The following is a 23,739-nucleotide window of genomic DNA, read 5'->3' as shown; positions in this document are numbered from 1 at the left end:
GTTAGAGGGGCAGATAAAATACAGGTTCTTTCTAGTCAAGGAAGTTCTATTTTGTTTTGGAGTTTTTGTTTTTAACTGTGAGTGGTAATTGTAAGAGTGATGTAACATCTGTTGATAAGTACTGCTTTAACTGTTTTTGCCTTCTAAAGAAGATCTGAAGATCTGCCCAAATTTAGAAAATTGAAGAGACTTTACTGTGCATTAAGGCATTTCTGGTTGAACAGTATATGTGAAATTCCTAAAAAAAAAGCATGGCCTTATATAAAAACAGCTTTAAAAATTGGAATGTTATCTTTCTATATATATCAAACCTCTTCTGCTTTCTCTGTACAAATGCAATTACTTTCATAGCACTATTAATTATTAACTAAGCATAGCATTGTTGGATTACCCTGTTTGTAGATGTCTCTCTAAAATATACATGTTTTTATCTCAGTGCTAATATCAACATTATAGAGCTAAAATTTTACTACTTTACAGTCTCACAAACATTATACTACCTCAATAAACAAGGAAGATTGGAAACTAGTACTAAAGAATGAATAGTAAGAAAATAGGAATTGTGATGTCCTAGATTCTGCAGTTAATTATGCAAGCCAACTCCTCTTGTTATAGATGGGAGGCTACAATGTCTTGATTCAGAGATGTGTAGGTGCCTAACTCCCATTGAATTCAAGTGAGAATTAGGTTCCTAACTACATTTCTGAGTCTGGGATAAAGTGATTTCAGCAGCATTCAGTGTCATTAGTGTGGAATTTCTGCCTGCTTCTGTGTAATTATTTTGCATTTACTCTGTCTTAGTAACAATAAAACTCTGGCCACAGAGGTAATTTGTTGATTATAAATGGTCTGTGATTTTACTCGTTTGAAAGAGAAATCTTGCAAAAGAAACCCTGTTGAGAAGGTGTATTTGTATCTGAAGGGAAAACATTCTTCTCCAAGGTGCATCCCCATGCCTTGCTTGGATTGCTTGCAGCAATTTTGAACATTATTGCAGAGTCTGACTTAGAATGCAGAGGGAGCAATGTGTCTATATATTAGTAAGGCCTTTCATTAAATCTTTACTTTTAAAAATAATTGGTTCTTTTAATCTATAATGGAACATGGACTTACAGGCTGTCTGTGATTAAAATTAAACCTTATTTGTCTTTTAATATGGTGCTATGTTCATCTGTAATTGAGTGGGGATCGATGCCAGCCGTGTGATGGGCAGTAAGCTTATCCAACATGACGGAGATAGATTTCAGGGAAGACAGACTTTGCTGTTTCTATGTACAAGTGGATGAGTAGACCATATCAGCAACATTTAATTATTCTGTAGGTAATTATTCATTTGAGGGACACAACTTTCAGAGCAGTATTGGAAGAGAAGGAAGACCAATACAATTACCAGTTGGCTAAGTACAGTGTTTGCACTGGTAGCTGGGAAGTCATAATGAGCTTTTCATTACATTGGAATAAAGGAATGGTTTATGTAATAATAAAGGCTCAAACTAATATTTAGTATAACAATACTGACTTGGAGGAAAAGAAAATATATAAAAAAAGAAACCAAATAATACATCATGGATTCACTGTTTATTTTTCTCTTTTTGTTAAGATCCTTTGCTCTTGCAGAATCATGTCACAATTTAGTTTGAGAAGTACCTCTAGAGGTTAATTAACCCCTTTGTTACAGTTCTCTTCAGACCAGGATGTTTGGGGCTTGTCCAGTTAAGTATTACAGAATCACAGCCTTGAACACCTTCAGTGATGGAGATTCTGTGTCCTCTTTGGGCATATTTGACCACCCTCATGGTAAAATCAAATCATTTTCTCCTAATATCTAATCAGGATTTACACATTCCGACAAGTTTTCTTTGCTTGTCAGTCTGTATCTCTCAGAGTGCAGGAAGTTGAAGAGAGCAGTAGTGTGTCTCCTTAGTGCCCTCTTCTTAATGCTGAGCAAACATTCTTCATGCCTTTCATGTATTCCATGTTCCTTATCCCCTCCCATCCTGGTGGTCTCCACTGGTCTCATTCCAGTGTGTCAGTATCTTTCATTAGTAAGGCCTTTGCTAAACTTCAGTGGTTTCCTATCAAGCCATGTCTGCAGTCTGTCCCAATCCCTCAGGACAGCAGCTCTGTCCCCCACACATCAACTGATGCCCCTCAATTTGCTGACATCCAAAATTCTGCTGGGAGTGCACTTGTCCTCTCATGTCCTGCATTAAGGAAGGCAATTCCCAGTGCTAGTCCCCCACTGATCCCTGAGAGACACCCCTGTGTACAGATTGCCAGCTGGACTCAGGCACTGTGGATCCTGGCAGCCCAGCCAATTCTCTACCTGCCCTGTTCACATCTCCAGCTCTCACTCACCAACTGGGGCACAGCTCTGGGAGACTGTGCCAAAAGCCTTCCTAGGGTATCCTTCAGCATCCTCAGGCACATCTGACATCATCCCATGAATCTCTGCATGTCCAAGGAGGCTGAGAGATCTGTATACTTCTGTTCCTCCACTGTGGGTACTGCTTCACTGACACAGGAAAAAGTGGAAGGATGTACTGCCTTCAAATCTGACAGGAAATTAATGAATCCTCCCAAATCTTATGCAGACTTTTATAATGAATATGTTTCCATCTTGCTTGAACAGTCTTACTTTAAAATGGGTTTTTATATATGAACTATTGTTCAGGTAACTCGATTTCTTTCACTGCATTTTCTGTGTCTCTTGCACCATAAGCAATTGTTACCTTTATTCTGCCTGCTAAGCTATAAACATTAATATGCTACCAGTGATACTAGAGGAGATATTTAGTTTTATTAGGAATAGCTGTGAACTGGAAGGGCTATGACCAGAGCAGGTATTATTTGACTATTTAAATTTTAATCACTTTATTTTTAGAGAGCAAATAACGGTGATTCTCTCTCTCTTTTTTTTTACCATGAGAATGTTTAAATAGTGATATTACAATGGACAAGCTGTTAAACCAAATGACTTTTTGTCTTGGCCTGGAAAGATTATGCTTGTTCAAAGTTTTCCTTTTCTGTTCATTTATTTCTGAGTATGTTTCAGCTACAGTCTCCCAAATACGTCTCTCTTTGCCTATCCAACTGCAATATCCACTGAGATTGCATTTATCATTTCCTTGGTTAGTGCAATGTGGTGTTTGATCTTCATAACTTCTTAGCCTGTCCTAGAGATGATCATAAAAAAATTGTTCAAATTAAGAAACAAAAGTCACTAGGACTTTTGCTAATTTGGAGTTTTAATTTAGTGAGTGTAAGTAATTTTTGTTGTTTAATCCCAGCCAGCAAATCAGCCACACAGAACTTCCTCTCAGTAGGATGGGGGATAGAATCAGAAGGATAAAAGTGTAAATACTCATAGCTTGAGATAAATGAAATTTAACAGGTAAAGCAAAAGCCACATGCAAGCAAGCAAAATAAGGAATTAATTCCTCACTTTGCCATGGGCAGGCAGGTGTTCAGCCATCCCCAGGAAACCACCTCTCCATCACGTGCATCAGTTACTTGGGAAGACAAACACTATCATCAAGAAGGTCCCTCCATGCCCCTGCTTCCTTCTTATTCCCCCTAATTTATACACTGAGCATGATTCCATCCAGTCTGGGGATCCCTGTGGTCACTCAGGGTCAGCTGTCCCAGCTGTGTCCCCTCCCTGCTCCCTGGGCACCCCCAGGCTCCTCATTGCTGGGCTGGGGTGAGGAGCAGGAAAAGCCTTGGCTCTGTGAGCCCTGCTGAGCAGTGAGGAAAACATCCCTGTGTCAGCAAACCATTTCCAGCACAACCCAAAACAGCCCATAACCAGCCTCTGGGGGAAAATTAACTCTATCCCAGCCAAAACCAGCAAAGTAACTTCCTGTTCTTGTCTGAAGTATCATTAACATGAACTGTAGTTTAGTTTATCTTGGTCTGATTGGACTTATCACTCTAGTCAATATTGTTGTTTGATCTAAAACAAAAATGTAAGAAATTTCATTTTCCATTATGATGTTGTTAAAAGTTAGTTCATAAGGCAATCAGATGCTCCAATGGGCTCCCTGTGAAGACTTTAAACTACATAAGTAGCCTAACTTACTTTACTGTGTTGTTAAGAAAAACACAAATAAATCACATAAACATTGTTTTTTCCTTCACTTGTTTCATGCAATTCTCCTGATCAATAACAAATACATACAAGGACATCCATATGCCTCACCCAGGGCAATGGATTTAGCAATTTATAAAGCTTCTCACATTCATCCTTTAGCCCAATTAATTTATTGCTTATCCATTGGAGGCCTTATCTGAAATTCCTGTGTGATATGTTCACATATACAACCTTAAACCAACAACAGTGCTGTTAAAACAAAGCTGTTCTAAAGTATGAATAAAAAGTGCTCTCAAAAAATCATTGATCATACTTTTAGATCTCATGGCTCTATGTTAAGTACAATTCTGTTGTTCATATCTGACCTAAGTTTAGCTATCTTGGGCAAGAGAGCTGTTCTAAACAACTGAAACCAGGTTATTACATGTGCTTTTTTAAGGTTTGCATATTATATTGGTACACCACAGAAGCTTAAGTGTGAAACCAGCTGCCATCAGAACTGGTTTTAACTTAAGTTTCTCATGCAGCTACTTAGCTGGCAGAGCCTAGTGCTTAGAGCAAGCAGAAAAGTCCATATATAATGTCCTCTATATTTGTTCTCACTGCAGAGTGTGAGGACCTTTATAACACTCATCAGATTCTAATCCAATTGCAATCCAATGCCATATTTTTCACAGTAACTACATTTTTATGACATATGCATGCTTTGTTTTTGGTGAGTGTTAAGTCAGGTTAAATCTGAGTTTAAGCCCTTTTGCATACTGTGAGTATAAAACATTTCCATTACCTGCTTTGGCTACCTAGTGGCAAGTTCTTATTTTGTCCTAATTATGGCTGAACACCATCAATATTGCAGTTTATTTCAGTAAAAGCCTCAGTGCAACAGCAATCTTTGTTTTAGTCTCTGTTTTAGGCGTTGTTGGTTAGCAAAAAGAGCTGGCACTGGATTCAGGGAAGTTTCTGAAAAAGCTTTTGAACTTTTGACACAAAGGGTGTTCTCAGATCCTCTGCCAAAGATGTCACCCCGATGTAGTGAAGCCTATTGAATACATAGATATGAGAGTTTCCTCCAAAAAAAGTAATTTCCATTTTACAGAAATGATATGACACTATGCAGTACATTTCAGAGGATTGTTTTACTTCTTCAGTGGTTCAACTCACACAACATTTGGCAGCTTCTTCCTCACCATTCTAGATGCATGCAATAAAGACTTGCTCAGGAATGGAGTGTCTATCACTTAGTATTCATTCATTCATTCATTCTAGTCATGCAATTTTACTTATTCATGCAGTTTCCATAACATCCAAGTGATAGATTGCACATAATTTACACAGATAAATTACACACAGCTGTGACTTCTAAAAACTTGTAGCTCAGGTCAGTACTTCTAAGTTGCAGCTTGAGAGTTTCAGAGATTCAAGTTCTAAATATTTTTTCCCATTTTTTATTTGTCATATAAAATGAGGGCAGTCTAGCAGAAGATAAAGGATGATAAAATAATAATTAATGTAGAAAAATGTTAGGAATCTAAGAGCTTTAAACTTCAACTAAGACAGGTGATTTGAGAGCAGGGGGGAATGCCTGCTTTCCAAAACTTGCAAAAGAACATACTGAATTTTTTATGAATTGTTAAACATAACCTATATTTTGTATTAAGGCATTGAGACATTCCTAAATGGCACATTTAAATGGTATTTTAAGGAAAAGGAGGCATCATTTCAGTGCACTAATTCTTTTGACAAGTATATTCTAACTAGAGGTGAAATATTCTTGTTTGTTCTTGTCTTGCATTCATGGAGATTTTCTGAGAACCTCATAATTGGATTTCATTTGTTTTCAAAAAGATCTCTGAGAATGAGTGTCAGCTGCTCACCATAGCTAAGACTAATGGAAGAAATGAAAATTAAATTCCTAGAGGAGAATGGGATAACATCAGAACCTTTATCTTCTTTAAACTAATAACTAGCAGAAGTGGATCAATTAAAACTAATTAATTCTACCAAGTAAAATTAATCAATTACCAAAGAAGAGAGAAAATAATGACTTAAACATTCAGAATTTTTTTCCTTTAGGAATAAGTGTGTTGATTCCAAATAATCACTATGTTCTTACAGTGCATTTGTAGCTGCAAGAAGAGGAATGATGCAGTGATTCATGATTAAAGCTGTCAAACTAATCTTTCTTTCAGAAATGTACTATCTCCCACTTAGACTTTTAAGTAATTGTGGAAGTTTTGGTACTCTTAACTTCAAGAGCTGTATTCACTCCTGATAATAATTCAGAAAAATTTGCAAAACCTATATTTTACTAGAAATTTTAATCATGAGTGTGGACCACACAGATAACCAGTCTCCTGAGAAAATGCTCAAATATTTCCTACCAGAATTATAGTGACAGAGAAAATTACCCAAAAAACAGTCCAGTGCTGTGGAAAGGGTTGGGGCTTTTAAAGTTCTGAAGATGTTTCAGCAGTGTTTATTGCTTTTATCCTTTTAAGGACTTATAAAATTTTATCCTTTGAAATAACAGATTCTCCCCTCAAAAAATACCATTATTGTGTTTTGAGGTTTTTTTTTGTTGTGTTTTTTGTTGTTGTTGTTGTTGTTTTTGTTTTTTGGTTTGGTTTGGTTTGGTTTGGTTTGGTTTGGTTTGGTTTGGTTTGGTTTGGTTTGGTTTTTTTAAGAAAAAAAAATAGCCCCAAGAGTAAAAATAGGACCTTAATTATTTTTCATTATTTTGGAGTGAAGTATGGAATATTCTAAATTCCCAAACAGCTGTAGTGGCTTTGTTGGTGCCAATGGCTGTGTTATTTATTTAATAGCCAGGATCTAGAAATGGAAAGTTTGGATATATGTCCAGCATCCATTGATGGGTGATTTTTTCTTTTTACATCATCCTTTCACTTGGAGGTGAGGCAAGGTAACCCAGCTGTCCATCCACTGTGGGAGCTGGCTCTTACTGATCTGCCTTTTGCCTGCTATTTAACATGTTGTGGCAGAGCTTCTTTCAAAATCAATAGAAAATAATAATGTCAGTTAAAAGGGTTTTTTGTGCAGCAATACAAAACTGGTATTCTGCTGCTGGAGATTTGTCCCAGAGAATTCAGGGCAGTGGCATTGCTGAATGGCCTCTCTCAACTAGGACAAGTATTTCCACCCTGGAAGGACCCAGTGCTGAGCAGCAGCCCTTCACTTCACCCAGACACGAATTAGAGCAGCCCTGAGCTCCCTCCTGAAATGGAAAATATCCATTTGTAGTGCTGTGAATGTCATTACTCCACCTCAGAGGTTCTGGGGTAATCTCCAAAGCAGTACAAGGAGTGCTTACCAAATAACAGCAATGTCTTCTTGCATTTGTTTTTACAATTCATATTTTTTAGTGAGAAAGCAAAGAATAGCAATCAGTATCATACTTTGAGCAAGAATATGCTGGCAAGAGTCTACAGTAAAAGGCTAAAACAGCTTGGCCTCCAAGCAGATGTATTTCCTGAAAGATACAGTGATTGCATACTGAATCATGGTTTCATTTTTTGGTGAGTTTTATTTTTATTTTTTCCTAAAAAATGCTCATATTGATATTATACCATGAAAAAAGTGACCAGCAAATGCACAAATGCATATAAATGAAGAAAATTTCAGGAACTCTCTTACAAATCAGATAATTACTTCCAAAGATTTCCATTACTTTTAAATGTTGTATTTGTCCACAATGCATACCATTTAATAATTTAAGGTAAGTGTAAATTGGTATTTGTTGTTAGAAAGTTAAATCCTATAGAATTAGTTATTTTCTAGAAGTCACTTATTTACCCCAGCAGCTGATTCCATTTCTTACAAGAATAAATTACCCTCTGTTCAGCATACTTTAAATATTTTTTTTAAAAAATTACAACCCCAAAAGTTGAAGTTGCCTTTATTGATGATGATAATACCTACTAACATCAGTGAGCTCAGCCTTCATAAATCATAACTGTTTACAGTGTGAGAATACAGCCTCATGATTTTTTGAGACTGTTGTGGCATGAAAGAAAAATAAAATAAAAGCACAAAACAAACCAGAACTTTTGCTTATTGATATCTAAAATTTAATACATTTTGCTATGTATATCTGTTTAGAAAAGGTCTGATTATTTAAGAAAATAATCCCTGGAACATTTTAGCTAATGCACTCCGTCCACCAAGCATAGGGGGTGTGTTTTAGAAATCTCATTAGTGAAACCATCTGTTCCTCTCTCCTTCTGAGCTCTGCAACTTTGTGTGGCTTCTCTACTTCCAAAATGTCTGTTCTCATCACAAAGAGCACCATCAGACTGAAGAAATCTTTCCAAGGATTATAGATGATGGATATTTCCTCTGAGTTCATTCTTGCACAGAAAAGCCTTGTAAAATAGTTTAAAGGTCTGTGACTCTGTCTGAAACCTGTCAGCTTAGCACTGGAGTCCATTTAAATTTCAGAAATCCTTGGGGAGTTATTGACCCCTAATAAGTTGCCTGCCCATTTTATGGCCCCGTGAAAAGATCAGTGGTGCTGCATTGTTAGGTGATTTTGGGCTTTGGGGTTTGTGTTTGGCTTTATGGTTTGCTTGGTTTTGGGGGTTTGTTTTTTTTTTTCTCTCAATTATTTATTTGCTTCTTTATTTTTATTTTAGGAGGTTGTGAGTTTTTTTCTGAGGTTGATCTGCCAGCTGTCTTTCCTAGTCTGTGGCACTGTTGCCTGGGGTGAAAGAGGGCGAGTTCCTGTCTCATGATCAGTATTCTTCGTGGACTCTAAGATCATGTAGAGATTAGTAGAAACTGATTTAGCAAAAGAGGGATGTTATTACTGTCTTGGTATGTTTCCTAAAAGCATTTATGAGTGGTCTATAGCTCTATGTGATAGTTAAAGCCAGGGAAGAGGAACTTAGTTGAACATATTGCAACATTATAAGTAACTGATTGAGTAACCAAAGCCATTTGTCATTCTATGAGTTAATGTAGATTTGGGCTAAACAGCTGGGGGAAAGAAAATTTTGGAGGAAAATAGCAATTCCTTGACATAAACATCTGAAAAAGACATGTGGCAATAAGAAATTGAACTCCTTATTCTGAAGTTCAGTCTGACAAAGCACAGGAAATATTCTTCCAGGCACTCTGCTGTGAGATTGGTTCTCTTGCTTTCTACCAGAGAAGCACATTCTGGGGATACTGAAGGGCTCCTAAATGGATTTAATAAATTGCTTTAAGTTTCTTGGGATAAACCACATACCCAGAAGGCAAACAACTCACTTCCCCCCTTTTTTTCCCCCCTTTCTATATATGAAAACACATCACTCTATTTATTGTGAAGAAATGTGCTTGTTTGTTTTTATTTAGTGCTTGACCAAATGACCAGTTAGATATGTTGTAGCAGCAGCTCTTGGAGAGGTAATGCTTTGTAGTTTGCTGCAGCAGCACCAGCTGTTGGACCAGTTAACATAATTGGAAGGTGAGTAACTTGTCTTTTTGAGATTCATCCCTCTACAGCATGAACAGAGTAATCACAAATCTCATAAAGGAGAATATCTAAAACTTGCTGTGTTGTTCTTATTTATGTAGAGGTAAGAATTTACATAACATGCTTTTTGAAAACACTGTTGTGAGATCCACAGAGCAGCATGACTTACAGCTTTCACTGTTTAGAAGTGAATAAATAGAGGTCTTCAGTGGAAAAAATTGACATTACGATGTTATCCTATGTAGCAATCATGTCCCTTGACATTTATATCTCAATATAGAAATATTTCTTCATTTCCATGATGAGAACTGGTACAAGAACAGGTGAGAAGGTGTGTGATGCCATGGAATCATAACCACCTGTTCTGCACATTTATAGAACTGGTCAGTATTTCTGAGTTTTCAGAGCCCTTGCCTGAAAAAGAGCAAATACTTTGCAAAGAAGTAAAAGTAACTTTTCTCCATCCTCTGGCTACCTTTCTGATAAATATTTTATGCTCAGTTCAGTGTTATTCCACTTGCAGTCTTTGTGGTTTGCTGTGTTAAAAACATGGATTATATGGCACACCATGGTCTCAGGATTTTGAAATGTAATGGATAGTTTTAGACCATTTGTAGTGAAAATTAAACTTGTCAAATCCTGTTGTGGTTCTAGGATTAGAAAATATGCTGTAAATGGGCTTAGCACTAGTCCTGATGTAATCACATTAAAACATTACTATCTCATTATACCAAGTGAGTCACTAGACTAGATTGAATATTTGTACATTTTTGATCTACAGACTGTGCTTAACTAACACAAACACTGAAATCACATTGCAAAGTGTTGGACAAGGTTGTCAACTGCCTGGTTTTGCTAATACTCTTTCTAAGTATTTACATATCAAAAAAGCATATGACTACTAAATTATTATACTATGATTACTTCCATAAATATTGCCCATTTTTAGGTTAGAACATAATCATTTTAGTTCTGTATGTCCTAAAGTTGGGTCCTGGATATGAGGTGTGCAGTTCTATCTTGATTTTCTCTTCAGGTATCAGCAAGGTCTATATTTTATGATTTGTGTAATTGAAGTCAGAGCATCTTGTTCCTTCAAGATCACTTTCATAATATACTCCCAACAGTGTCACATATTTTATAAAGCAAGATGTGTTCTTATGAATTAGTGATCTGCCAAAATTTCTTCTGTTTTGGTAGGTGAGTTTTCATCATAAAAAACAATACAAGTAGAAATACTCAGAATAAGGATTTGTGGTTTATTTTTATTGGAATTTTGATTTTGAATCTGTATATGTTCAATTTGATTTGCAACATGGTATGATTTTTATCTTTGTGTACTTTTTTTCTGGACTGTCAACAAACAGATATGCACACAAAAAACTTCCCTAGAATGGATACTTGCATGAAAACTTGAGAGTCCATTGCTGCATTGTGCATAACATTGCAGATTTCTTAACTAATATCATTAATTGCTTGAACAATACTTCTTAGCAATGTTTTTGCTGCCAGCATGCTAAACATAATTCATCATTTGAATCAGAGTTTGTAGTTAATACTGAGTAATTAAGAGCACAGAATCTGGTAGTACCCAGCCACCCCATAGGTTACAGCAATGTCAGCACTTTTTATGAACTAACTTCAAAGCATTTTTAAAAAAATTTGTTTGGATTTGCTTCCCTTTTTTATATAACAAATTTTATGATAATCTTTCTTTCTCAGATCATGATAATGTCTTCCCTACCCCTTGTTTAGCTGTTGTTTCTGATTTAGTGTTATTTCTGTGTATACAGGTCTGTTTCCACAGCAGAATTCTCACATAATATAGTGCTTTTTTCAGATATTTATGGGAAAAGAAATAGCATGTGTAGGCAAGACACAGTAAGGAAGGCATTTGATATTTACCTTACCTTACTGTACCTAGTTTCAGTTGCTTTCACTGCTAGAGAGGATGTTCAGGGTGAGAAAAAGAAGGCTTCTAATGCAGAGTAGGGACCTTTAAAATAACTGTATTCACAAGGTCTTCTGTTTGGCTTATGCTCACCCAGTACCTGAATGCATCCAGTTGAATACTGTCACAAGTCAAAGCTTAAACACAAATAAATAAATAAAATAACAGCAGTTGAATTATTCCAAGGTCTTTTCCTAAATAACTGAAGAAAAGTGAAAGGTGATTCAACTTAGGCAAGCTGCAGTATTCTCACTGTGTCTGCTCACACAGACACTGTGTGAGTAGAATAAGAAAAAATTTATTGAGGAAATTATTCACTGTAAATTATTTTTGTAGTTCTAATGATGGGAGAATCAGCCCATGTGATATTTTGAGTTAATGTTGGAACAGCATCATCTGATTAATCTGCACTTTTTTTTTTCTGTCAGTATTTCCTAGAGGAGAAAATGTGTTTCATTTATATAAAGAATGTGGTGGGTCAATCACTGCAGACTATCGTTTGCCCTAGATTAAGGGAATTAAGTTTCATATTCTTGGTATGATAATTCCTAGAGGGTTTTTTAATTGAAAAAAAAATCAAGCTGTCTGCACCATATACTTTATGATATTGTATGACAGTACAACAAGTACACATACAAACCTGTGCTGTAGATTTTTCTACCCTTGTTCAAACTGAGTTTGAGTATGTGTACACAGCAGATATGACTATAATTAATGCATATTTAGCTATTTTTAATTATCTGGCTTGGGCAAGACAAGAAATCTCACTGAATAAAATGCTGCATGGACTAATGATCTGAGCTGAGTGTTGCCATGACTAGATCACTTTTAGGATCATTTCTTAAAGCTAGACAAGGTCTCATGGTCTATTTTATGGACTGTGATCACAATAATTTCTCCTAAACTCGTGGCATTCAACTGAACTTTTTGATAGGGATTTTTTTTTATTTTTAACTGTAGGCACAAGTCAGTTTTAAATTACTTAAAACTGAAGTGGCTTGAAATTATTTATATGTAAGGATTTTCAAGCCATAAGGAACAAGTCATTTTGGCTCAGGAAAGAAAATACAGCTTCAGTTTCATTTTCCCTCTTTGATTCAAACTTCCAGAAGCATGATTTTTCTATATTTCAATGTGAATTATTTGGATACTTCTATTTACATATGAACAGTGGATATCAGTGTAGATGAACTGAAAATCTTTGAGCCATTTTCAGCTCTACCTGCCCAGCATGTCATTACGTGGAAGGTTAATTTTGGTTTGAAATATTAAGCTAATAATTTTGATCAAGGTTGCATTATAGGACCTAGTAATTAAAGAAAAAAAAAAGAAAAACAGGATTCTCCAAGGTGTGAACTTTTTGCCACAGGATAAAATTCTGAAAAATTAATTTGATAACACAGTCCATGATAAATCCTTAGCTACCTTTGTGTTGGCAAGGCTGCCATTGTCAAATAAGCATTCACAGTGTTTAAAGTCTTTGATTATCACAGAGATTCTCATAATTTCCTCCAAACAGCAACAGGCTACAAGAGTATTCATGTCTTGGGGTTTTGTAATACCTTCACTTTACTTCAAATTGAGTTATTACTTAATGGAAGTCTTCCCACAATTCAAGCACATTGCAATTCTTTTGTTTGTTTGTTTATTTTTTAAATCAGTTCTTTTAAAATCAATTTCCATCTCCCATTTCCTGTTACATAACCATCCATTGGGAAGTGTTGAAACACCTTCCCCTGTTATTCTTTCCAAAATGTTACTGGTGTGCATCAAACATAGAGGTCCTTTTGAAAACGTACTGATCCCTTTGCAGAGCCTGGCAGAGAAATGCCACTCAAGATGGAACAGATGAAAGAATGCATGATAGGGGAACTTGAGAAACATGTGGAAGAGAAACACTGTGACTGACATGCTTGAGGGAGAGTGAACAGCCACAGACTGAAAAGACTTTCATAATAAAGCAGAACCAATTCCTGTTCAATACAGCTGGAGCTGGGGATAGTGTTTCCCCCATGCCTCAGTTTTCACTGTTGCTGATGTTTGAGGACCATTATTGCATAGAAACTAATATTGACATCAAAGAGTGAGGGAGAAATGATTGTGGAGACATCTTAAGCTGGATTTTTGTTGTTTTTTGGGCAGAGTAAGATATGTAAGACTTTTGAAGAAACAAACTATTTGAGATTTTATGTCATACCAGAGTTTCAAGGCACTTGGGTGCCTGTTCTCTTTGTACAGTAAACCTTCAAGATTACTGGTCATGGTGTTATTAATGTAATATTAATCCTCTAGTAGTTAGAACCATTCTAATCTTCTGCCTCAGCTTACTGTTATCTTCTCTCACCTTGTTCTGATTGTTACATTATCCTCCATCTCCAGGGGTCATTTGTTGACAGGGTATTAGTCTAACAGAGTCCTGGCTTTAGGCTCAGGACTTTTAAAGGACTGTACATGCTGTGTTCAGGGATGTGGCCAAAAATAAAACTTTTGAAAACCCCTTACCCAAATCACCATCCATTAAAGTATAAGTAGACACTCAACCATAATATCTGGCCTTCCAACTCTGCTGATATTGTTAAAAAGACACCTATCAGTCCCAAAGGTATGAAAATTATCAAACTGCAACTAATTTTGACTTGTCAAAAGTATGGGGCTACAGGAAACTTCTCAATTGCACAAATTTTTTGATGTGTAGGGGTTTTTTTTCTGGTTTTGTTGGGGTTTTTTATTGTTTTGTTTTGGTTTTGGTTTATTTTATTTTATTTTTAATTTGGTTGGTCGCTTTTTTTTTTTTAGTTTTCTAGATGTAAGCTCTGCTGTGAAATTCATGAAGACTTTAGAGACATTTCACTTTTATTCAAGAAACCATGCACTTTTTTAAGTAGCCCTGGAAATCTGTTTCCTATATTGTTTCTTTCTACATTTTTATTAGCATAAACCTAAAAAGGGGAAGTATCAAACAACTTAGAACCTCAGATTGTAACATGATATGATGGACCTTTGACTGTGCTCATTCAAGGTAGCAAAAATTCTTAACAAGTATTTAAGTGTAAGATAGTAAAATAAAGATGATGCCAAACAGCAGAAGAGTAGAAATAAACACCTATGAGTAAGTAATCTAATCCTTCATGCTATATGGACATAAAAGGATATAAAAATAATAGGACAGGTTTAGTGCTTGTGAGTTTGCAGGTTGCAAACACTCACAGGTGCATCAGAGCAGCTCCTGGATCAGGAGCCTGAGCCCCTGGTAAGGAAAAAACTCAGCCAAATTCAATCTTGTTGTCCTTGGAGGGGCTGGAGTGGAGATGAAATGATCTCTCCCATGAGTGTTGTACTGGCCCCACCAGGTAAATCTGAGAGAGGTGGAAGGAGGAGTGCAGGTTAGAACTGACCTTTCCCAGATTAATTACCAGCTCCTGAACTTCATTATGTTTCATCCACCACTCTCCATTATTAATTCCCTGTACAACATGGTTTAATGCATATGTACCTGTCAGTCTTATTTTGTAAGAATTAATTAATAGCAGATGTGTTTAACATTTTGCTATTGTTTTCTATATATATTTTACTTTGTACTGGGAGATCCTGGCTTAGAATACCCTTCCATATATGGTGTTCTATATAATGATGTATTCCCTGTCAATCTAAATTAAACTTCCCCTGCACATATATATCTACATATGAAAAAAAGGAAAAAATTAAAATGTAACACTTATTAGAAATTTACACAAGAGGGTTTCTAAAATTATTTTTCTACATAAATTGAGTTCAAATTAAATGTCAAATATAATTTGATGTTAGAAGTTTGAAATATATGATAGTCCTTAGAGAAAATCTAAGCACTCAGTCCTCCCAGCCAAATTGTTATTTGCATAATAGTGAGCTATAAGGTTATATATCATTATATGGCAGAATGCCAGACCATAATCTACCCAGTAAAGCTACTGAAAAGCTCAATCTGAAAAGCATTCATCTTACAAAGTAGTTTGCATCTTCTATAAAATATGAAGCATATTGACTTCTTTTTTCCTTGAGCAAACAGAGCACTGCAATCTATTTCCAGCTTTCTTCTCATTTGGCTGTGGTAGACACAAATGTAAAATGAATGTTGACATATTTGTTTAACACCCCTGAACAGATTAAACTGCTTTTGAACTTCTCCCATAATCAGCCCTGGACAATATAAACTAACAGTCACATCCCTGGGTAGATTAAATTGTTTCAGAAGTTCTTCATTAATCAGCCAACGAAAGTTAGATTAAAAAAAAGCCAACCAGCATCCTTTGTCAGAAATGGTGGATTTACCTTCTGATAATATTAAATTTCACCATGAGGTATCTTTAGTCATTTACATGTGTAGTTAGGATACTATTGTGAAAATTTTACTATCTAAAAGGTCCCAAATGCTGTGAATGAATCACTACAGAAATAGCTAATATCTATGATTTGGTATGAGAGGGAGGGGGCTTGACTGTTTATTTGTAGAGGTTTTGTTTGTTTGTGGCTTTGGTTTGTTTGTTTTTTGTGGTTTTTAAATTTCTTTTTATTTTCTTAACCTATCTCACACTTATTTGACACTAAGAATTCTCCAGGAGCTACAGCAGGAATTGCCCTTGGACACAATTATATTCATGTAATATAGTTATTCCCATTTCAGTACAGCTATTTTGGTTCATGCATTTAAAAAAATAACCTTTAGGCAGAAATAAAAAATTCACACACGTGCATTTTTGTCAATCATGATTGTTTAGGGCCAAAGTGTTTTGAACTTACTTTAGGCATTGATCATGCTGATATTTAGAATTTACCTGAAGCCAAATACACATATTGAACAAACAACACACATTGGACTTGGCTGTCTTTTTAACAATTCAACACAGGACTAATTTTTAAAGACAGAACTCCTTCCTCATGCCCTAAAAAAAAACTTTAATGTTTCAGGTACTGGGGATTAATGTAGCCAAGAGTGAAGGCAATGCAGCACATATCCAATCCTAGCAAGTCACTGTTGCCAGGAGTTGTTGGTATTTCTCCAAAATGAACTCACTTGTTTTTTCAGCTGCAGTAATGTGATACAACACCTACTGACATCCAAAGGCAATTTAAATTCAAACTGAACAGTGGTACCTCTGAGGTGTATAAAATATGCAGCAACTTTACATCAGTTTATTTGGTATGTTAAAAAAAAATTACCACCAAATACAAGATAGTTGGAAATTTTTCTTTACAGATCATTTAGACAATTGTTCTTAATAATAATTTATATGAAGATTTAGACATTTTTAAGTTTTATAATGCTTTAAATTGTTTTTCTCCAAGCATCAGAACAGATATTTAAAGATATCCTGAGATAGTAAAGCTTAGAGAGAGCTTATCTTTATTCTGAGATAGTGAAGTATAAATTCAAAAACAGTAATCTCTTAAACAAAACCAAGAAACTGTATGAAAATTATAGAATCCAAAGTATATAATTACACATTTAAGGATAAACCATGATAGGTTATTTGAATATGTTCAGCACAATTCCTTGTTTATGAGTATTGCCTTGAGCTCAACTTTCAGAGTTTTACAGAGATTTATAATACTTCTAAGTGCTGGTAATTTTTTTACTGCATTCACTTTAAAGTTTAATATAAAATTTTTACATTAAAATCATTAAAATCCAAATTTCATTAGGAAATAAAATTAAAAATATGTTCTTATTAAAAATTACTTATGCTCTGTATTCTTCTAAATATTAAAGAAATTATTCAAAGGTGAAATGCCTGCATGTGTCTTCTAGAGAACCAGGGTCCTATTCTTGTAAGGGAAGACTCACAAATCTTCCTAGGAAGGATTCTTGTTTATTGACATTAATTAAAATAAACAAACTACTCTCTGCACTGTCAGGGAAATAAGTTCCAGTGTTAAGATAAAAATTAGCACATCTGATAATATTTTGCTGATTTTTCAGTCTCAAAGGTCCAAAAGTGGTTTATTATGTTTATTTATAAAAGGGTTTTGTAAATGGTACATAAATATGTTAAGGCAGACACTTTAGATCTGCTGTAGAAGACAATAAATTAAATAATAAAGGAGAAATAGTACATTAATAAGATAAGGGAAAGGAACATATGTAGGAAATAGCTTAACAAAGGAAGGTTTTACAAACTGAGCTTTCAGAAATCTGAACTGAACCTTTAGACCTCACTAGTAGATTACATTTAGAAAAATATGGTTATCACTTTCTACCAAATTATGTTCTCACCATAATAAAAACCTAAAATGCACTTAACATGTGCACAAATGAGTGGGAAAATAGACACAGAGCTCCACATATTCTGGCCTGGGTCAGAACAGAAGCAGTGCTCTGCAGAGGGCCTGTTCTGAAGGGACTTTTGGATGTGAAGGTAAATTCTCAAGAAGTATTTTTCAGGTCACTTGTTCTAAGCAAGTGGGACTATGGGTTTCTAGGAGCTTTGTCTCATACCAAATAAATCTTCCAGTAATTTCCTATGTCATGTTCCTATTTTGATGTGGTGTGAAAAAGAGAAAAAAACCCAACATTTTATTTTTGTTTCAACTATGAACCCTGATCATCTTATATAATCCAATGTTTTATGCAAATTTAACTCTTTAGTGATTTCCATTCCTTTTTTACTTGGATGTTATGTATGCCAGTTTCCTACTTTTCCTCAAAGGCCCCTTATTCCCTCTTTGTTCAAGGAGACAGTTCTGAATACACTTCAAATACATATTTAAGCTCTGAAATTTAAATATGCATAGAGTATCTGCACACAACTCCTTTTCAGAAGACAGTTAAGGTGATGAATTCTCAAATTCAAACCACTTTTTTATAAATGCTATTAGTAATCCAGAGGCCAAAACTAAACAACTTCAATCACTATAGCTAAGAGTTTGAATCTGTGAGCTCAGTGAGTTTCTGGTCAGAATTCTAGTGCAAAATATCCCAGACAAAAGCAGCACTCATGAATTCAGATATTAGGAGCCTGCCAGGTTCCAAAGTGCCCGTTGCATGCTACAGAATATAAAAGCTTTCACCTGTATCAAAATTCTGGATGCAATTAAAATGCCATGATGGTGCCCTCAGGCAGGGCAGTGTCAGTGTGTGAGTCCTGCCCCACTGATCTCAGTCTGTGTGACCAGCACAGGCTGTGGGGTTCCCATCTCCCTGCCTGGCCCCTCTCTAAAACACTGCTGGACTGTGAACTCCAGGCTTTTTAAATTATTATTATTATAACTACAACCCTGAAGTGAAGAAAGTTCATTTAAGAGCAGCTTTTGTAGTTGAACCACTGTGAAATACAGAGGTGCCACCCAATACACCATGTTTCATGACACAAGTGTTTCACTTGTAAAGTAGATGAATGTCAGAGTTCATTATGTGGCTGTTAAATTTCAGTGAACTTTCTTTAAATAATCAATTCTAATCCTGCAGATTTGGAATGTCTGTCCTATTTGATCTAAATTAAATGCACTTCTGTGAACTTTCATTAAGAGCTTTTGTTTTACCTTTCCTCCCTTTGAGATGTGGCAACTGATAATTCTTCTTACTGCCACTGGATGCACAGGGTCTTGTTCACCCCATCCTTCTAATTGCATTTGTTTTAAAATGAGAACTTCTACTTAAGAAAACAGCAATCAAGCACAAATCCCAACATTTCTAATATTTGCTGCCCCAGTAGGAGCTTTTTCTTTGAATTTCTAATTAAAAAAACATTTTAATGAAAGGCAGCTTGAGTCTGAAGCTGTCAGGTCTCCCCTTGTCCTTGATACATACAGGGGGGGAACGATAAAAAAGCCAGAGAGAAGATTTTACTTTTAAAGAAGCTCCATTTTCTTGAGACATTTGTATTCCAATATTACTCTCTCTTTCTCATGGGAGCACAACTCTACTCTTCAAATGAAAAAGAAATAATAAAACACATCAGGAAGAGTGGACCTCAGACCTACTCTTTCTCTCCTTCTCTTGGACTGTTATTTCCATATAGAAAGCTACTCTAATGGGACACTTGTAAATGGCAGGGAATTTAGCCCTTGTGGAGTCTTCTTCTCCAGAAATTGGATTTTTGCTTAAGCAAACAGCAAACCATGCAGCAGGGAAAAAGCTATTTATTTGGCTGCCTATTGAAGAGCCTCACAAAAATACAATTCAGTCTGCTGTGGTCGGGGAAGTCAGTCTAAAAAGAACTTTAAAAGAATCATTTTGCATCACTTGGGTGTTGAAACAAGCTTTTAAGTGCAGTGAAAATTAATATGAGATCAGCCCAAAATTTTAAAATTCATTTAAAAAGGAAATAATGGAATGCAGCAGTTGTCATTAAGAACAGATTTTACTAATGGTTATCAAAACTGATTTTTTTTGTTTGTGCTTCAGTCTAATTTAGGGAGAAACTAAAAATCCAGGCAAATGGAAAGAAAATCAGGATGTTTTCTTCTTGTTTAGACTTCCCTTTTTAATGCTCCAAAGCCCCTCAGTTGAAAGGTGGCATCAATATGAACAATTGTCTCTGATTTGGACATTTTGTGACGTTTTAATCTCTGCCAGTTAATTGATTTTTTAGTAGGAAATAGTCCACCACAGACATGACTCAGTTCCCTCTGCTGAACATGAGTACATGGCCATTGGCAGCAAGAGTTCTCCTGTCCAGGGCAGTCTGCATGTTAGTCACTTCCCAAAGTCAGATCCTGCTTAAATGAAAACCTCCTGCAGAGATGAATCTGCTCAAATTGCTGTAATTTTGTTGTACATGACTGGAATCCATGTCAGATGAAATCTCACTGGTCTTCTACAAACTTCTGTTTTCTATTTAAGATTTTTCTAAGCCTACTTATCATAAGTTCTATGTGATAATCTAATTTTTAGTGGCCCTAAGCTGTATTTGCAAAAAGTCAGTTGCTCCACTTATTATTTTAATTTCAGAAACATGAAAAAAGAGCTATTTTGTCTTTTTTGTTGTTAATAATTAATGCTCATGCATTTTGTTTCAAAAGGAGATTTACAGAGTGAATGACAAAAATCTCATTTCCTCTTCAAATCTCCTCCACCAGTTGCATTCCATCCATATGTATTCCTCCAGCAATAAAAATCCATGACAAGCTTTACAGGGTTATTTGTATTGGGAGTAGGAAGCAGTTTAATGGGGAGGAAGGATGGCAGGAGGAGGATGGAAATGGCAGAGAATTCTTAGAGTGAATGGTTCTATTGTGATATTTAAGTGCTGCTTCAATTAGGGCTAAGTGAATCCTCACAACAAGGGAAACTGGCCTTTGCAGTTTTAACTGGGAGGCAGGTGATGATTAATTCTTTGGCATCTTTCTGTTCAGTCAGATATAGAATTGACTCAAGTGCTTTATAGAAGATGAAATAGCTTAGTGAATTATGCTTCCTCTCCATTATGGAGTGAAAAAAATGTCATTAACAGAACTCCAGAGTGAAAGTCACTGTATTTGAGAGTTCTCTAAGCACTCAGTTCATGTTCATTCAGGAATTATTCGCACACTGAACATTAAATTTTGGTCTTGAAACTTTTAAGCAGTGTATGATTTCAAGATGATATTTTTCAATTATGCATAATAGGATATATGTGAACTCTCATATCTCTTCACCTTTTAGTATTTATAGATATGCATCCCATAAATTAAACCATTCACAATTACATACAACGAGTTATTTCACTAACTCTTCATATGCTTTTTTGTAGTTATTAATATATTTCCTTGGTCCTTTTGCTTTCACAACTCCTGTTTTGTATTAATGCCATCATGTTGATGCTGCAAATAATTGTAGCAGGAAAATATCTTACTATCACAGCTCTCTGTGTATTTTGAATGTTGAGAATGTGTTTGGTGCCATAATTAATACCTGAATACATGGCAGATTCTGTAGGTGGAAAGGTCTTGGTGCAGCAGTGGCTGCAAAATCTTTGGCTCTGGTTTCACAGGCAGCAGCACAGGCTGAATGATTGCAGAATGTTCACTGAACTGCAGGGTGAATTCTGCTGAAATAAACTGAATGCCAGAAGGTTAAAAAGAAGTTGTAAGAAGCCGTTTATGAAAACACAGTAGACTGTGGTTTTGTTGTAAAATTTAAGTGAGAAAGGCTTCATCTTATTAAGCAAAAGTAATTTCAAAATGCTGCTTTTCTATCTCTGTGGAAATCTCTGTGCTGACTTTGTGACATGTCTTTATGATGATACGTAGGTTACATAAAAAACCATCATCAAATGATTTAAAAATTATCATTTTTGGGTGTTTTTAATTAACATCTTCAGATAATTCAAACATTTCCTGTGCTTGAGCCAGATATCTTGTATGTTAATACCAAAAAGATTTTCTTACTGGATGTAAATGAATATGAATTCTCAATGCCACTGGGGCAAAAAATGCTCCAAAGGGACAGTAAATGTCTGTATTTAGTATTTTAGGGGAACAGCAGTGCAATTACTGTGCAACCCTCACTCACCAACCATTTTAACCTCAGTTTAATGTATGTGGCAGTTCTCCCAGAATGACCTTGATGTTGTACTGAATGTTTTGCATTTTTCATCAGGCTCACACAGATACAAAGAAATGTAATCCCATTTAATGGTACATTATATCCAAACCTTATTTAACATTCTAAAAATTGTATTTATATAAAAGTTCCATCTATTTACAGTATATTAAGCAAAATCCCTTAGCTGGACCAGAGCACTTTTTGTAGTGTGCTCTGCATCTGATCACTTATTAGTTTGTACATGGAGAGATGCTATTTAAAGTCTTACAGACTCCCTTGAAGTAAATGGTACCCTCCAGCTAAACTTGACACAGTGCAAATAACACATACAGAATTCTGTACAGCCTTCAGTGGCAAACTGCTGCTTCTGAGATCCCTCAGTGGCATCCCCAGCCTCAGCTGCATGAGCAAACTTTTGTGCATTGGTACCTTTGAAAACTTCAAATGCTCTACAATGCTATCAGGGCAATGGAGGAGCTGATCTCAAAGTCCAATATTAAAACTTCCCTCAAGGACATTTTCATTAGAACTTTGTACATGGACAGTTCAAAAGACTTGGTTATTGATTTTTGTTCAGAAGTCCTTTCTCTCTTCTTGTTTTGTTCAACATTTTGACAGAATTTCAAGCCCAACAAACTGGGCAGCAGAAGATTCCAGCTAGGATTTTATGCTGTTCATTTGATTTCTTCAGGCCACATCCTTCCTGTGTCCTTGTCAACACTACAAGGAGAGGAGCTGTCTTAGAAGATTTCCTAAAAGGCAGAAGCAATTTCACAGCAATCTAAAAAAAATCTGACCTTTCCACATACAGAAAATCTCTCTTAAGTAAATAACCTTTTTAGCTGTAAAATTTTGCTGAGACATTCATTTATCAAAAACATAGATAAAAATCACTCTGTGTTTATCTCCTCACATTAAAAAATTGCATTAAAAAGAAACTACCACCAATGAAAGTGGACTGGAGTAAAATATTTCTAGCAAACAAAATATTTTTTTTTAAAAATGGAACTGTTGATTTAGAGTTTGTGAAGTTGGAAGATGAGCAATTAATTATTACCATCTGCACTTCCTATCCTTAGCCCTATTATCATTTTCATGGACACTGTATAATGAGGTTCATTTAGCCTCAACTGCATTTCCAGGATATATAATAGTTCAAAATTAATAGGATTTATGAAGAAGTTAATGAATGAGCAGTGTAATTATTTCTGTTTAAAGAAAAGCATGATCTACTTGATCTTTATGAAAGGTATTTCAGGTCTTTAATTGCACAGTGCTTACATCCTACATTGATGGTTGACAAGGCTGATATTCTCTCTCCTTTCACTTGATTTCACTGAACACATTCTCATATAACAAAAAATTCAAGATAAATACCTTTTCTGTGATGGAGCTAACCAGCCTTCTCTTGTTAAGAGGTTTCTTAGAGATTTTTGCAGTGTTTTTTTTGTCTTTTCACATATCCTACTCTGTTCTATTTTATTTTATTTTCATCTATATCATCCTTCTTTATAAGACTTCTGAATTCCTAAGCTCTCAGACTTCAGAAGAACATTTAAATAAGTACTTACCATCACAAAGTGTATCTCTTGTTCACCAAGACAAGTAAGCACAGTTAATTTCCTGAATGTATTTAAATCTTTATTCTCCAGACAGAACATCTCCACACAGAGATGAGTTAGCCACTGTATAAACTAATACTATCAAGTATATCCAGTATA

The sequence above is a fragment of the Oenanthe melanoleuca genome, chromosome 13, assembly GCF_029582105.1.
Source record: "Oenanthe melanoleuca isolate GR-GAL-2019-014 chromosome 13, OMel1.0, whole genome shotgun sequence".
NCBI classification, from domain to species: domain Eukaryota; kingdom Metazoa; phylum Chordata; class Aves; order Passeriformes; family Muscicapidae; genus Oenanthe; species Oenanthe melanoleuca.
The sequence above is the reverse complement of the archived record's forward strand: the minus strand, read 5'-3'. Positions refer to the sequence as shown.